Consider the following 15,048-nt stretch of genomic DNA (forward strand, 5'->3'; position numbering starts at 1 on the left):
GCAGCGAGCAGATGATGAAGCTATGGCAGTGGATGATGTCCAACAGTTTGTGGATGTCAGTCAGTTGAGAGATCCTGAAATACTAATTGCGAAGGTTGATTTTGTTTTGTTTATTGTGCAAGTGATTAATTGTACAGGACAAACAAACAAAACATCTAAGAAATTAGAAATTGTGAAAGCGGCTAACAGGTTCTGGGATCTCCTGGATTTCACGGCAGAAACTTTGTAGAATACTGTCTGAAGATGCTTCTCCCTCTCAGGCCCCAGAGCCTGTGTAGGGATCTGAGTACATTTGACCAAGTGAAGGAGTACATTGACTTTTGTTTCATTTTAATTATTAACATATCTTTTTTTTGTTAAAATATCTCAGTTTTACCCTACCCAGTAGGTGGCGGCAATACACCTTTTTGGATGTAGTCTGCCAATAAAACATTTAAAGAAGAGGCAGAGCATTTTTTTGTTTTGTTAATGAACTAGCTAGCATGAGCTGCTGGCCTAGCCAGCTGAGCATAGTGTAGTAGTGTCATTAATTTAGTAGTAAATTAAAGTAAGGACTATGTACTGTCGATGACACCTCGTAGCCATCGATAGCATGCAACAAAAGGACATTTTTATCTCTGCATGATTAATTCTGCATTCTAGCATGAAAGCTATCGGCAGCTAGCATGCCCGGGCTAAATTTCAAGTTCGATTTCGTGTTATGAGGGGAATGCGTATGTTTTGATCAATCACTTAGATCTGATTTTATCCAATAAACTAGCTATTACACAAAGCATGTTGACTTGCTAATTGTATTAGTCATAGTTTCAGATCCTCTTGTTAGTCTTTGCTATTGTTACAGTTCCCAGTTTTGGGACTGGTGCAGCAGAAAATAGTTCATGTAATACAGGATAAATTATGAAACAGGAGAACATGGCTTCTCTTTCAAAGGTTCTGAAGTATTTTATTCAACAGTCTCTCAAGTGAAAACTGTATTTATCGTTTTCTTCAAAGTGTATTTAATAATGTCTCATAAATCCCTGACATATTAGTTCATTCACATATCAAACATACATCAATTTACACATAAAAAATATGACATTCTAAATCCTCAAATTCTTTACATTTATACCCAAAACACATTTACTCTCAACTTTAATTCACCTGTTTAGGTTATAATTATGTAACGTAAACTCACCCCATTCCATACAAATGTGCGCAACCGCAACATTCAAACGAACCTACAAAGAAAACTAATGGGATTGTAGCGACTGTGTTGACGTCAAAATCGGGGGTGTGAACTAAGTTTCTATTCAAGCGTTGATCGACATGGTTATGGCTCTATAGTATTGGAGAAAAGTTGAAAAAACTGACCCTCCGTTACATCTTGACGTGTCATGTCATAACATACAGCACGCATAAAGCAACTATTTCTGTCTTACAATCTCTCTCCACCAGGTGTAGCACTTCTATTATCCTTTAAAAAAACAAGAAATGGACTGAGGGGGGTAAGGGGGGACACCTAGTAATTTTTTTCGTCATCATTGCATGCGATCATCATTCTCAAAGCCGCTGTTTACTTCTAAAATCACTTTAGCACCGCCCTAAAACCGATTCAAATTCGGCACAAACCTTCAAATAGGTATGTAATGACACATTATATAAACTCTTTATAGTGTTTTATTTACATTTTAGAGGCGATAAGGTGATAAGTTGGACAGATCGAGTGAAAAAAAGCTATTTTCCCACACGACATCTCTCCTTCTCACTATCACGCATTAGTTTCGCTTCCCCACCCGCCATTTTTTTAAAGACCCGACGGGGCTCATTGCCTGCTTGAATTATGCAGAAACGGGCAGCGTTTAGGTCATGTAATTGATTTGGTTGGAACGGGGATAAATTGTGCTTTACAATGCTATTGACATTACAGTTGATCTGGAAGTATTGCGTTTTTGGGGCGCTAAAATAAGGGCAATTGTATGGACCAAGGCGATGTACGAGTTTACGTTAGTTGACTGTTCCCCACTAGAGCCCCATAAGAGACTCCAAAACATGAAAGCCTTTAAAGATTGGTATAACTCAATAGAAGTTTACTTAATACCCATGCTAAAAAAAAATACATCCACCCAGTGTAAGGGCTAATAGAAAGACAAGACTATTTCAACTGACATGAATGCTAATTATTGGAAAATGTTTGAACAAGCTAGCATAGCGCTAACCGAAGCTTGCAACCAACTGACCGGAGCTAGTAAACGGCTAACCGCAGCTAGCCAAATGCTAACCGATTTTCTAACATTTAAAGTACAACAATTACAAAGTAAACATCAGTTACAACATTAAATGATCTAAACCCTTAATATATTATCAGGAGTGACTTTTTAAAAAATGTTCAGGAGTTCGTTGTTTTCTAGAACAAAGGGATGCACCGCCATCATTTCCTTTTACACTATACATGCGTTTTCTGTCTAGTACCAAGTTATACAATTACTATATTGTTCAAAACCATTACATTCACTTCAACAGGCAAGTCACAAAACAATATTGTGGTATTCAGTGTATTTTTGCACTTCACTGACATGTAACACAGAAGAACGTTACTTCCCTTTCCAAGGTTCTCTCAATTATAACATACAGGTGCAGAATTGCATATAATCCCAGTGCGAAGCAAACATGTCTCACTGCCCCCTATTGGCCAACTGTAGTATAAGTGCCTCGCAATGGCAAAACCTTGGAGGACTGACATTTCAGTAAAAGCATTCTTTCCCAATACAAAGAAACAATACATAAACACAAATGTGACAATACATTTTGTGTGTGTCACACTATTATTGCTATCTGGAATAGCTTGATGACCTAGAATAAAACCTATATTCTAGCATTAGATTCAGTGTTGGGAAGTAGTGAACAACATGTTGTTCAACTAGTAATTCAATTACATTTTGCAGTAGCTTGGTGGTATTTCAACCAAATTTGAAACACTTTTTGTGTGCCTAATTCTCAGTAGTTTTTTAACAGACTAAATTACACATTCTGTTCATATCTGACTCAGTCATCTGTTCTGCAATTTGTAGTCTGACATTTCAGATTTAGATATGATAATTTTCCACTAAGTAGTTTGGATGTAGTGAACTACTTTTCAAATTAAATTCAGTTAAGTAAACCATATTTTTCTTAAGGTTAGCTTTAGTGTAGCTTACAGTGCCTTGAGGAAGTATGTATACCACTTGACTCATTACACATTTTGTTGTGTTACAGCCTGATTTCAAAATTGATTAAATAATATATTTTCTCTCCCACCCATCTACACACAATACCCCATAATGACAGAGTGAAAACATGTTGAACAGCATGAACAGTGACATCTAGTGGTCAGAACATGGTACTTTCAAACTACATTATGGTAGATAATGCAAATGACTTCTTTGACTAATTTCTCTGAACAGGGTGGGGAAAAAAACACCAGATTCACAGGGAATACATTACATAGTATGGAGATGCAATACTCAAAGCCACAGCTTCATACTACTTGTCAAACATACAGAAAATATACTGGTTGTTGGGGTGGGATTGGCATGGTGTGTGGTGGGTCCGTGGATGGCTTTTTACAATGTTTTTGATATTTCTCTACCCCAAGATGTACTCTTAAGGAGCCTACCTTACTCCTTAAGGTCCAAGAAACGTATATGTTATTCAGAGGTAGGCTGGCAGCCTAAACAGCCAAATACTCCATCTACCTAAACGTGAATCGATTCTCCATTGCGATACGGTTCTAGAGACATAAAGCCCTTTACTTTCATATCAAATAAAAATAAATACGCAAACTTACTGTACACAACTTACTGTTTTAACCAGATTCATCACAGTTGCAGCGGACAGTATTTGTCAGTGACAACACGTTTCCAGCGACCTTCTTCTGCTACACACGTGTTTGGAGCATGCTAGATAGCTATCAAGCACACGTAAACACCTGCTGTAACATGGAGATATGGCCGTGTGGGAACCCGAACCCTATAAAGGTGTGTATCAATTTAACCTTTTTGTTTTATGAAAATTATTTCTCGCTGATATGAAAGATAAGTTCCTTATGCTTCCAAAACCGTAGCGCAAGTGATGCGTGTTAATGTTCAGACGGGGCTCCTAACAAAACTCCCCCATATAGAAGACACCTTCATCCAATGACTGTTATGTGTAATTTAATGGAACTGAGAGTCCTGACCAAGGGCTATGATTCCTCATGTCGTACTCATCAGTTGTAAGAAGTTTGGTCCAAATCGGATGTTGGGTACTATATTCATTGAATGTTATCTAAATCCTATAGATTAAAATGGACAATTTGTGTACAATCAATTACCTTTAATTTCAAATTATCAAATTAGATCAAATTATATTTCAACAAAATAATGTTTCAGGAATGCTAATTGTATCTGTTACCAACTACAGAAACGATTTCCAAACAATCAGAGATGGTGGATGCCAATCTTCTTTCTTGTGCTTTTTGAGGTAGAAAGACCCAGTGTGAAGTTACTGGTAGCTTGGTAAACTATATTTTCAGAGTAACTTCCCCAACACTGGTTAGATAGTAGTGAAACCTTATTGCTATGCAACACCTGGACCCCAGGAAGAGTAGCTGCTGCTACTCGGCAGCAGCTAATGGGGATCCATAATAAATACAAATACCTTTACTCTGTTGTGTGCCCCTTTCATCTTTTCAGCCTTAAAACTGTTCCAAAAGTCTGATGTTCCAAAATGCCTCATAAACTCCTAAAGTTACACAAGAGTACCCATTACATTGAACTGGGGAGTTACCAGCAATGTTCCCTCTAATTTTATTAGTCACTGAGCAAGTTTCAGGTCTGCTGAGTGCAAACTTGAATGTTGTGAACATTTGTGAACACTGAGGTTGTACCCATTTTAAGTTTCAGTTTTAATTGTGACCATATAGGCTAATGTGGCTATTTGATCAAAATGTAGGCCAACCAGAGTGGCTTCGAAAGCAATGGAGAAAATTCATCCCATAACATTTTTAACATGGAAATAGCTCTATCATTCAGCCTACAGTAACAGCCAATGTGTGGTGTTCAATGTAGGCCTACATTCCATGAAACTTTAGACAAAAACATGCATGGCTTGACATTAATCTGTTTATCCACTTGTCCTTTAGACAAAGAGGTGACTGAAAATGTTGTGTTTGATGCAAGAAACCACTTTACAAAATGAAATGCATTATTATTCCCATACTATTATTACAGATAATCAGACAAATTATGCTACCCTCTGCCTATTGGGTACTTAGCTTATTCAAGCCTGTCTCAAAATACAACACTGTCACTTTAAGACAAAAAAGCTCTTTACTTGACTTACTTTTGAAAGATGTCTAGAAATTATACGTTTTTTTCTCTTGTAGGAAGCAATCACTCCCCTATTGCTGACTACAAATGATCTATAACTGGGCTAATAACTAGCAAAGGATATGAACAAAATCTGCACGTGGCTACATGCAGCTCTCACTTTGATCTCAGAACAAGCACATCTATTCACGGCTTCTCATGCTATAAACGCAGTCCAGTTCAAAATAAATGGCACATATATGGCAATGGTCTATTTGCATAATATACCATTGCATTGTCTATTATGCAATAGACAATGCAATGGTCTATTGCATAATAGACAATGCAATGGTAATAGACCATTGCAATGCTAATGCATTGTTGTTCAGACAATTTAAAAATATATATTTCAAAATTTAGGCTATAGGTAGGCTATATTATCACACTGGTAAAATATCCATTGTTGTATTAATTGTGAAGCACAGCTGAGTGAGCATACATTTAAATAATTGCTTTTTATTTTACTGGACTGATGCTGCCTGCATCTGATGGTCAGTCTCAGCAGAGGGAATGCGAAGCAGACAGACTCCGCCTCTCAACATTCCTCCGCTCTCCCTTTCCTCCACTGACACTAACCAAAAAGGGACACCGTGTTCCGGTTGATGGCAAAACTCGAGTCACACTGCATTATTTCTGCCTCATGCACAAATTCATGTTGTTACTCCTATGAACAGAGAAAGTGAAATATTCCTCGATTTAAAAAAAGAACCAGGCAGCTAATAAAAACAACGAAAGCCTATAGATTCACTTTCCGACTTATTCATTATTGCTGCTGCGCTTGTTGTAGCACTGGGTGGAAATAGGAAGAATGCACATTTTATGGCTTAAAAAAAGGTGTTGAATACAAAATATTGACAGTGCTGAGTAAGAACTTAATTAATGGAACTCCATTAAACATGTACTTACTCATAAAAAAACAGCAACTCTGCTATATTCGTTGACAGACTCTCTCTCTCTCTCTCTCTAGTCATGATTTTAAACGGTTTGAAATCTCACAGTATCAACTTTGTTGTAGCTTTTGTTTATGCCTGCTACGTAACTGCAGACAGGGTCATCTGAGCCATCCCCTTGGCCAGCAGTAGGCCTAATCGTGCACTTGATTTGCTCTCTGGGCCTGCCGGAGATCGACCAGTGGATCGGGATCAACCGGAAGTTGAGTGAAGTTCAATCTCGTACTTCTCTCTGTGGGCTGATTGCACGGCAATCCCGCGGCAGTCTCAGGAGTAAATTTAGAGGGAACATTGGTTACCAGCACTGGCCAGTGCTGGTGCCAAGGGGAATTCACCTGTACACGTTGGAACAGACTTTAAAAAAAAGTTATGTGAAGTCAAGAGAATAAACTCTATGTAGCCTGGATGTTGTAGCTAATCATTAAAACAAAAGCAGTTTGGATCAAAAAAGATTAGACTAATAAAGGAAATTGTCACATCTTCTCCTGCTTCTCCCCTCCGGGGTACGACGTCACCATAATACTAACCACCGGTCCTGGGATTCATCATTACGCACACCTGTTAATCATTATGATTCACAACTGGACTTCATTACCTTGATCATTTTTCCCCCTTTATATATCAGTCTCTTATTTCTCACCAGTTGGTATTATTCTTGTGTACCGGTGAATAGCCACATGGAATTGTCTCGTTTCTGGTTTTGTTGTTATATTAAACGTTTCACCTGCACCTGCCTCCCGACTCTCAGCCCCGTTATTACATAAATAGAGGAAGTAATAGCGCAGGTAGATGGTAGTGGAGACTGTACTATAGAGGCACAGAATAGGTTAGAGGAAAAACAAAAAGAAATGGAGGTACTTATTCAAGAACGATCAAGTGTAATGTATTACAAAAATGAAGCAAATTGGAGGGGCTTTTTATTTTCTTGAATCTTCAACATAGAAATGTAACCACAAATAATTTACAGGAACTCGTTACAAATGATGAAGTCATCCATGATTCACAAAATAATTTTTTGAAAGAGGAAGCAAAATATTTTTAGCATGTTTTCTTTTCAGTCTCCTCCATTTCCACTGAATGATGTTAAATGTAAGGATTTATTTCCTATTAATAATAATAATAATGTAAAATTAACACATTTACAAAAATACCTGTTTTAAGGCCAACTTACAGAAGAGGAACCTTTTGAGGCTAAATCTTTTCAGTCTGGAAAAACACCAGGGCTTGACAGTATACCAGTAGAGGTATATCAGACCTTTTTGATGTACTCAAAGATCCATTATTAGCATGTTTTAATTACTCCTATAAAAATGGTAGACTTTCAGGTAGTCAACAAGGTCTAATTTCATTACTACTTAACAGGACCCAGGTGTGAAGTATAAAGATCCAGTCCATTTAAAAAAACTGGAGGCCTCTTACACTTCAATGTTGTGATGTGAAAATCCTGGTGAAATGCATAGCACATAGAATAAAAAAAGTTTTTTACCAAATATTGTTCATCCTGATCAGACAGGTTTTGCTATGTTAGCTAGCTGGCTATGACTATCCAACACAACACTGGAACTCTTCCAAGTCAAGGTAAGCTTTTGGTTTAATTCATTTATTGCCACCGGGGCCCGCCGGTGTAACTGCTTACTGACTATACACTAACCTTACTGCATGATTGTAGTGGGTTTACTAACGTGTTAGTTCTGTTAGCTATGTTGACTAGGATGTTACTTAGGCTGTGTGTAGCAGTTATGACATGGTTTGGCTTGGAAAGGTTTTCTCGCCTGGTCACATACAGCTGATGCGTTGTTCATTAATAGAAAATACCTGAATTTGTCCAATAGAAACTCTCGTTTTCATTTTTTTTAATTACATTTTTGAATTTTACCCCTTCTCCCCAATTTCGTGGTATCCAATTGTTTAGTAGCTATTATCTTGTCTCATCGCTACAACTCCCGTACGGGCTCGGGAGAGACGAAGGTTGAAAGTCATGCGTCCTCCGATACACAACCCAACCAAGCCGCACTGCTTCTTAACACAGCGCGCATCCAACCCGGAAGCCAGCTGCACCAATGTGTCGGAGGAAACACTGTGCACTGCGCCCGGCCCGCCACAGGAGTCGCTGGTGCCAGCCCTCCCTAACCCGGACGACCCTAGGGCAATTGCGCGAACCCAGAGTCTCTGGTGGCACAGCTGGCGCTGCAGTACAGCGCCCTTAACCACTGCGCCACCCGGGAGGCCCCGACACTCTCGTTTTCAACTGTTGGATTTATGATTACACTCTAGATAAGCTAGATGCAGGCATAAGTGTGCAAGGCGTTATTGAATGTGTCTCTGTCTGTCCATGTGTCACTGTCTGTCATCTAAAAAAATGCATCTTGACCTGTGTGCACCTACGTTGTAAACTTTCATTCATAGGCTAAGTTGTTGCAACCTCAAGATGGGTACAGGGAAAAATTTGAGTATCATGTAGTAGCCTAAACCTATCGATGTTACATTGAACTGGGTGAATGGAATAGGAATGACAGTCATCCAACATGCTGTAATGGAAATAAGGCCATGCTCATGAACAAAAAAATAATCCTCCTTCAACATAAAACGGCACTGAATTTGTCAAGAGAATATGATGAAATCATTTGCCTTGACATGATGATTTACTTTAACTTGTAGCTACAGTACAGTTGACCATAGCCTCTTGTTTTCTCCATGCCATTAAATGCCTTCCAGAATATAACCTAGTTTTGGCATGGGAGGATGATATTTTCTCTAATCCCTTTCTATAATCTGACCTGCCAGCGTAAATCGAGGGATTATAATCTACAGCCATTGTTCTCTTCATACAGCCACTAATTAGAAGTTGGTAAGAATGGGTTTGAGCTGTCAGATACTCCCAACACAGACAGTAAATCTCCAGATTAGACAGCTTTGCCTGAGATAATGACAGAAAACATCTCTTTCCCACGACAGTCTGTTGGAAAAAAGATTTACCATATGCAAGTCTTGGACCTAACCTGAATCGGATGTTCTTTTGGAGAAAACCCTATGGGACAATATCACACCTAAAACAAAGGGCCAGACTCAATCCAATCACATTTTGTCCGCTATCACGATGTAAAGGCAACATTCCCATATTCTTGGAGACCACATTCACGGTAAACGCTGCATATGTCTGCTCAATCGGAAATTACATTTATAAATGTCAATCTCGCTATAACACGGATATTCCTCAGTCCGGATTGAATCTAGGCCAATGTAGAACAGTAGATGCCTATGGGAGAATATCATACCTACAAGAAAGTAAATAAAAATGGTGATAAATCACAATACCTCAGATCTCTTACCTCCTTTATCAAAGTTACATATGCATACTGTACAAAGTCAGATTGTAACTCATGTTTAAGATCAAAATTGCATAACTGTTTTCTTTTTGTGTCTTCTTATCAAAGATGAAGTGTCATGTCTGAGTCAAGCTCTTCTTTTTCAAATTTGCTGTTGTAAATAAATATATTTTTTAAATCTGTATGTGGAAAGCTTGTACTAATGAAGGGTTTCACGTTTAACTAAAACTACAATGGGTTATTATTCCCAAAACTGCAGGCCTATAATCTCTTTCATGTTGCTAAATGCCATAATATAAATCACATTGTTTATCTAATAATTTCTAGGTGGAAAATACTAAAAGATGGCTACAAGAATGTATTGGGCTTGATACCTTTTTTTTTATTTGCAAGATCCTGTAAAGTTCCTGTAAATCTACAGCACCACCTAAAATTCCACTCTGGGCAGATGGAGGCTAAAGTTGTCCATAGAGCCCCTTAGTGGAGTCAAACAGGGAAATAGTTCCAATAATTTTTCCACCATTTATTTTTCCCATAGGGGATTTTTGAAAAACGTAAAATAAGGGCTTTGTTTCAGTGTAGGCTTACCCTGGCGTGATGTTTGATAACCATGTACATTTCTCTCTGACAAGGTGGCTTTTATCAAGTCTCTGTTTTGTTCACATAAATATTGTGATCTTCAATGTAAAAGTTACAGGACTTCAACATCAAATCATTTTTTTGTGTGCCTTGGCTAGCTAGCTACCTGAATGACTAATGTTTGCATTTAAATAATGCTGCAGCAGCTCCGGTTTTTATGTTTCACCTGGAAGGTGAAGACTGCGTTGTCTGAAATGTCAGAGTGGTAGAAGGACTGTTCCTGACCACTGACTTTCTGGCACTTTACTGCAGCATCAACCAGGTGCCTGCTTCACTGTCTGCAATGGAGGATCAGCTACCTACGGAGTAGAGGCTACTATGGAGTAACTGCGAACGTTGGACAAAGCGATGGGCCCTTAAGAGCTCCTGGCTTGTCTGACAGACTGACTTTCTCCCTGGCCGCACCCTCCGCTCAAGCCATACTGACTTTTCCAAACTGCCTCAGCTCCATTCGTTTTGTATCTTTAATGTGTTGTTCATTGATGAATGATGTATTTTGTTAACAAGAGGACCTCAATGGAAATGCATTTCTAAACGTTGTGTTATCATATATCATACTTAAGTACAAATGCATGTCTCAAGCTTCCCGTCACTCACCAGGGCCATGATGATTTGGACGAGACTAACGAGTCGAGGCAAAGGTAAGAATCTCTGGATTAGCTATCTAATATTAGCAAAGTAGTGAATAAATTGGCAACATTTTGTTTAAATGGACAATTCTGTGATCTGTCTTGGGCAAGTTTAACATTTACACAATACCTGTAATCTTGCAAGCTAACTCATGGTTAGCTAGTTAACAACATTAGTCTGGCTACATTAAACGTCTATTTGTCTAGACATTTAAATGCATAAGAAATTCATAAAAACGAGTTTAGCCTTCGGCTTTTATAAACCAACAGTCTAGCTTGCTAGTTAGCTAGTTAAGTTAGATGGTGAAGCTAGGTGTTCTTGATTATGTTTATTTGTGTCTGTGGGTGAGGTAGCTTACTTCAAGTAACTACTTGACTTAGCTACCCTAGCTAGCAGTATTATTTTGGTCTGGATTTTTGAGAGGTTTCAGAGATGGACTGATTTGAAAAGTTTGCTGTTACCCTCTGAACAGCAGGTCATTAGTATAGCTAGTAGGCAAGATTATGGAACCGTATTTAGTCCTGCCTGCTATGGTGGGTTTTAAATTAATTAGTATTCACATGTTTTTGAGAGAGAATTACTGTCACGTTATTGATGCCAAATTGCTAACCTTATTTGCGCCTTCTCTATTCCAGAACCAATGGTTGTGCCTGAGTCTTATCACCTCTCAACTAGGTAAGCTGTTTTAACCTGGGACACTATTCTCCTGCTTTGGTCTGTTTAAGTCATTGCTGGAAGTCACCTGAAGAACAGGAGTGTGACGGGTTTTGTCCCAGGCCAGCTCTAACAACTGACTCAACGTAACAAATCACGGCGATAGGCTATGATTTTTTGTGCTGGGCTGGAACAAAAGCTTATACACGCTCTTGTCATTCAGATCTGGAGATGTCCACTGTTTTTAAGTCATTTCTGTACTATGGGTACAATATGCTCCTCTCAAGTTGAACTTGAACTTGTTGACTGATGCCAAGGCGTTGGCTGTTAAGAAGAAGGAAACAGCTGTGGACCAGAAGACTGCAGACAAGGCAGCACTGGCCCACACCTGTCCTGTCTGTCAGGTGAGCAGTATTGGTTGGTACTGTATGTGCCTTTAGGTTCCTCTCCATGTGCAGGCTATTGTACTGGCCTGTGTGGTACAGTCTTTCATATGTATAGTAGTTTGTTGCATCTTATTGCTTAGTTTATCATTTGTATCAACTTCAATCTAAGCCACAGATTGTTTAACTTCCACCATTTTGTACTTGACCTTTATAGATGCAGACCTGAAGACATTCAAGCAGCACTTTGAGAGCAAGCATCCCAAGACTCCAATGGTCCCAGTACTGGTTGATGTGCAGACCTAAGTGACCACACACACTCAAATGGACCTACAGCTGAGGTAAGATTCTTCCATCACTTACACACAGTAGACGTAGTGTAAACCACCATGTTGTCAGCAAAATGCTGTCCTCAATGCTTAAAGTTGTATGTCTCAATTGGTGGAAATGCTGTGATCGCTCATCATAGTTAATGTTGTGATTCACAGAAACACAATTACCATGATTTAAATGCTGCTTACTGAGACGGAATGACGTCGAAGGACACACACTGAGAACCCGAGTATGACTGGACATGAGCCGGATATTTGTGACAACGACCTGAAAGGCGTTCAGAAGCACACCAGCACGCCATGTTATGTTTATTCCATGGCCAACCATCCCTTCAGTTACCGCTTATTCCACACTATGCCTTTAATGCCCCTTACTCCCTCAACTTCGACCTTTTTTGAATCTCTTTGAATCTTTTTTATCTCTATAAATCCACCCTACCTTCACCCGTTTTCCCTATGCTGCTTCCTTCACTTGTCCTCCTGATTTTGATAACATCGAGATTCAAGAACGTTTAAAACTGTTGTGGTGTACTGTTTTTGTTACCTTTCCCCGCCCCACATGTGTAACACTGTCCTGGTTATTTTAAGGTTCAGACTGAATGCAGTGGTACATATGCTGCTCATAATTGACAGCAGCAACATGGACCTGTTAAATTGACAAGAAGGGTGTTGATATAGCTGCGTTTAGGCATGGCTTCCTTGTTTTCAATCTTAAGTGTGATTCTCATTCTGCTTACATAAACTCAGAAAAAAAAGAAACGTCCCCTTTTCAGGACCCTGTCTTTCAAAGATAATTTGAAAAATCTAAATAACTTCACAGATCTTCATTGTAAAGGGTTTAAACACGGTTTCCCATGCTTGTTCAATGAACCATTAACAATTAATGAACATGCACTTGTGGAACGGTCATTAAGACACTAACAGCTTACAGACGGTAGGCAAATAAGGTCACAGGTATGAAAACGAAGGACACTAAAGAGGACTTTCTGCTGACTTTGAAAAACACCAAAAGAAAGATGCCCAGGGTCCCTATTTATCTGCGTGAACGTGCCTTAGGCATGCTGCAAGAAGGCATGAGGACTGCAGACGTGGCCAGGGCAATATATTGCAATGTCCGTACTGTGAGACGCATAAAACAGCACTACAGGCAGACAGGACGGACAGCTTATCGTCCCCACAGTGACAGAACACGTGTAACAACAACTGCACAGGATTACACCAGGTACAGGATGGCAACAACAACTGCCCCAGTTACACCAGGAATGCACAATCCCTCCATCAGTGCTCAGACTGTCCGCAATAGGCTGAGAGAGGGCCTCCCGGGTGGCGCAGTGGTTAAGGGACCCCCCTTTTGTTCAGGGACACATTCCATTTCTGTGCCATCAGAGTCCCTGGGTTCGCGCCCAGGCTCTGTCGTAACCGGCCGCGACCGGGAGGTCCGTGGGGCGACGCACAATTGGCCTAGCGTCGTCCGGGTTAGAGAGGGATTGGTCGGTAGTGATCTCCTTGTCTCATCGCGCACCAGCGACTCCTGTGGCGGGCCGGGCGCAGTGCGCGCTAGCCAAGGTTGCCAGGTGCACTGTGTAGCCTCCGACACATTGGTGCGGCTGGCTTCCGGGTTGGATGAGCGCTGTGTTAAGAAGCAGTACGGCTGGTTGGGTTGTGTATCGGAGGACGCATGACATTCAGCCTTCGTCTCTCCCGAGCCCGTACGGGAGTTGTAGCAATGAGACAAGAAAGTAGCTACTACAACAATTGGATACCATGAAATTGGGAGAAAAAGGGGTAAAAATTCAAAAAAAGAAAAAAATAGGCTGAGAGAGGCTGGACTGAGGGCTTGTAGACCTCTTGTAAGGATATCCTCACCAGACCTCACCGACAACAACGTTGCCTATAGGCACAAACGCAACGTCGCTGGACCAGACAGGACTGGCAAAAAGTGCTATTCACTGACGAGTCGTGGTTTTGTCTCACCAGGGGTGATGGTCGGATTTGTGTTTATCGTCGAAGGAATGAGCGTTACACGAGGCCTGTACACTGCAGCGGGAACGCTTTGGAGGTGGTGGGTCCGTCATGGTCTGGGGCGGTATCATCGGACTAAGCTTGATGTCATTGCAGGCAATCGTAACGCTGTGCATTACAGGGAAGACATCCTCCTCCCTCATGTGGTACCCTTCCTGCAGGCTCATCCTGACATGACCCTCCAGCATGACAATGCCACCAGCCATACTGCTCGTTCTGTGCGTGATTTCCTGCAAGACAGGAATGTCAGTGTTCTGCCATGGCCAGCGACGAGCCCGAATCTCAATCCCATTGAACACGTCTGGGACCTGTTAGATCAGAGGGTGAGGGCTAGGGCCATTCCCCCCCCCAGAAATGTCAGGGAACTTGCAGGTGCCTCGGTGGAAGAGTGGGTTAACATCTCACAGCAAGAACTAGCAAATCCATGAGGAGGAGATGCACTGCAGTACTTAATGCAGCTGGTGTCCACACCAGATACTGTTACTTTTGACCCCCCTTTTGTTCAGGGACACATTCCATTTCTGTTAGTCACATGTCTGTGGAACTTGTTCAGTTTATGTCTCAGTTGTTGAATCTTATGTTCATATAAATATTTACACATGTTAAGTTTGCTGAAAATAAACACAGTTGACAGTGAGAGGACATTTCTTTTTTTGCTGAGTTTAGTATTTTATATTAAACCTACCTTACACATCCAGTTGTTTCTCCATTTGTAACTCACACACTAAAAATCACTGTTGTTTTAC

General features: G+C 40.3%; 1 long non-coding RNA gene across 1 annotated transcript; it reads left to right on the top strand.

Moving 5' to 3' along the window:
• The first annotated feature begins 7,759 nt into the window (after nucleotides 1-7,759).
• Nucleotides 7,760-12,802, top strand: LOC110522866 (uncharacterized). The gene is made up of 5 exons (XR_002473380.3): nucleotides 7,760-10,922; nucleotides 11,547-11,586; nucleotides 11,883-11,969; nucleotides 12,166-12,289; nucleotides 12,437-12,802. It is a non-coding gene; the product is annotated as an uncharacterized LOC110522866 (long non-coding RNA).
• The last annotated feature ends 2,246 nt before the right edge of the window (nucleotides 12,803-15,048 follow it).

This window comes from Oncorhynchus mykiss, chromosome 5 (genome assembly GCF_057628025.1).
Source record: "Oncorhynchus mykiss isolate SJ-2025 chromosome 5, ASM5762802v1, whole genome shotgun sequence".
In the NCBI taxonomy this organism is placed as follows: domain Eukaryota; kingdom Metazoa; phylum Chordata; class Actinopteri; order Salmoniformes; family Salmonidae; genus Oncorhynchus; species Oncorhynchus mykiss.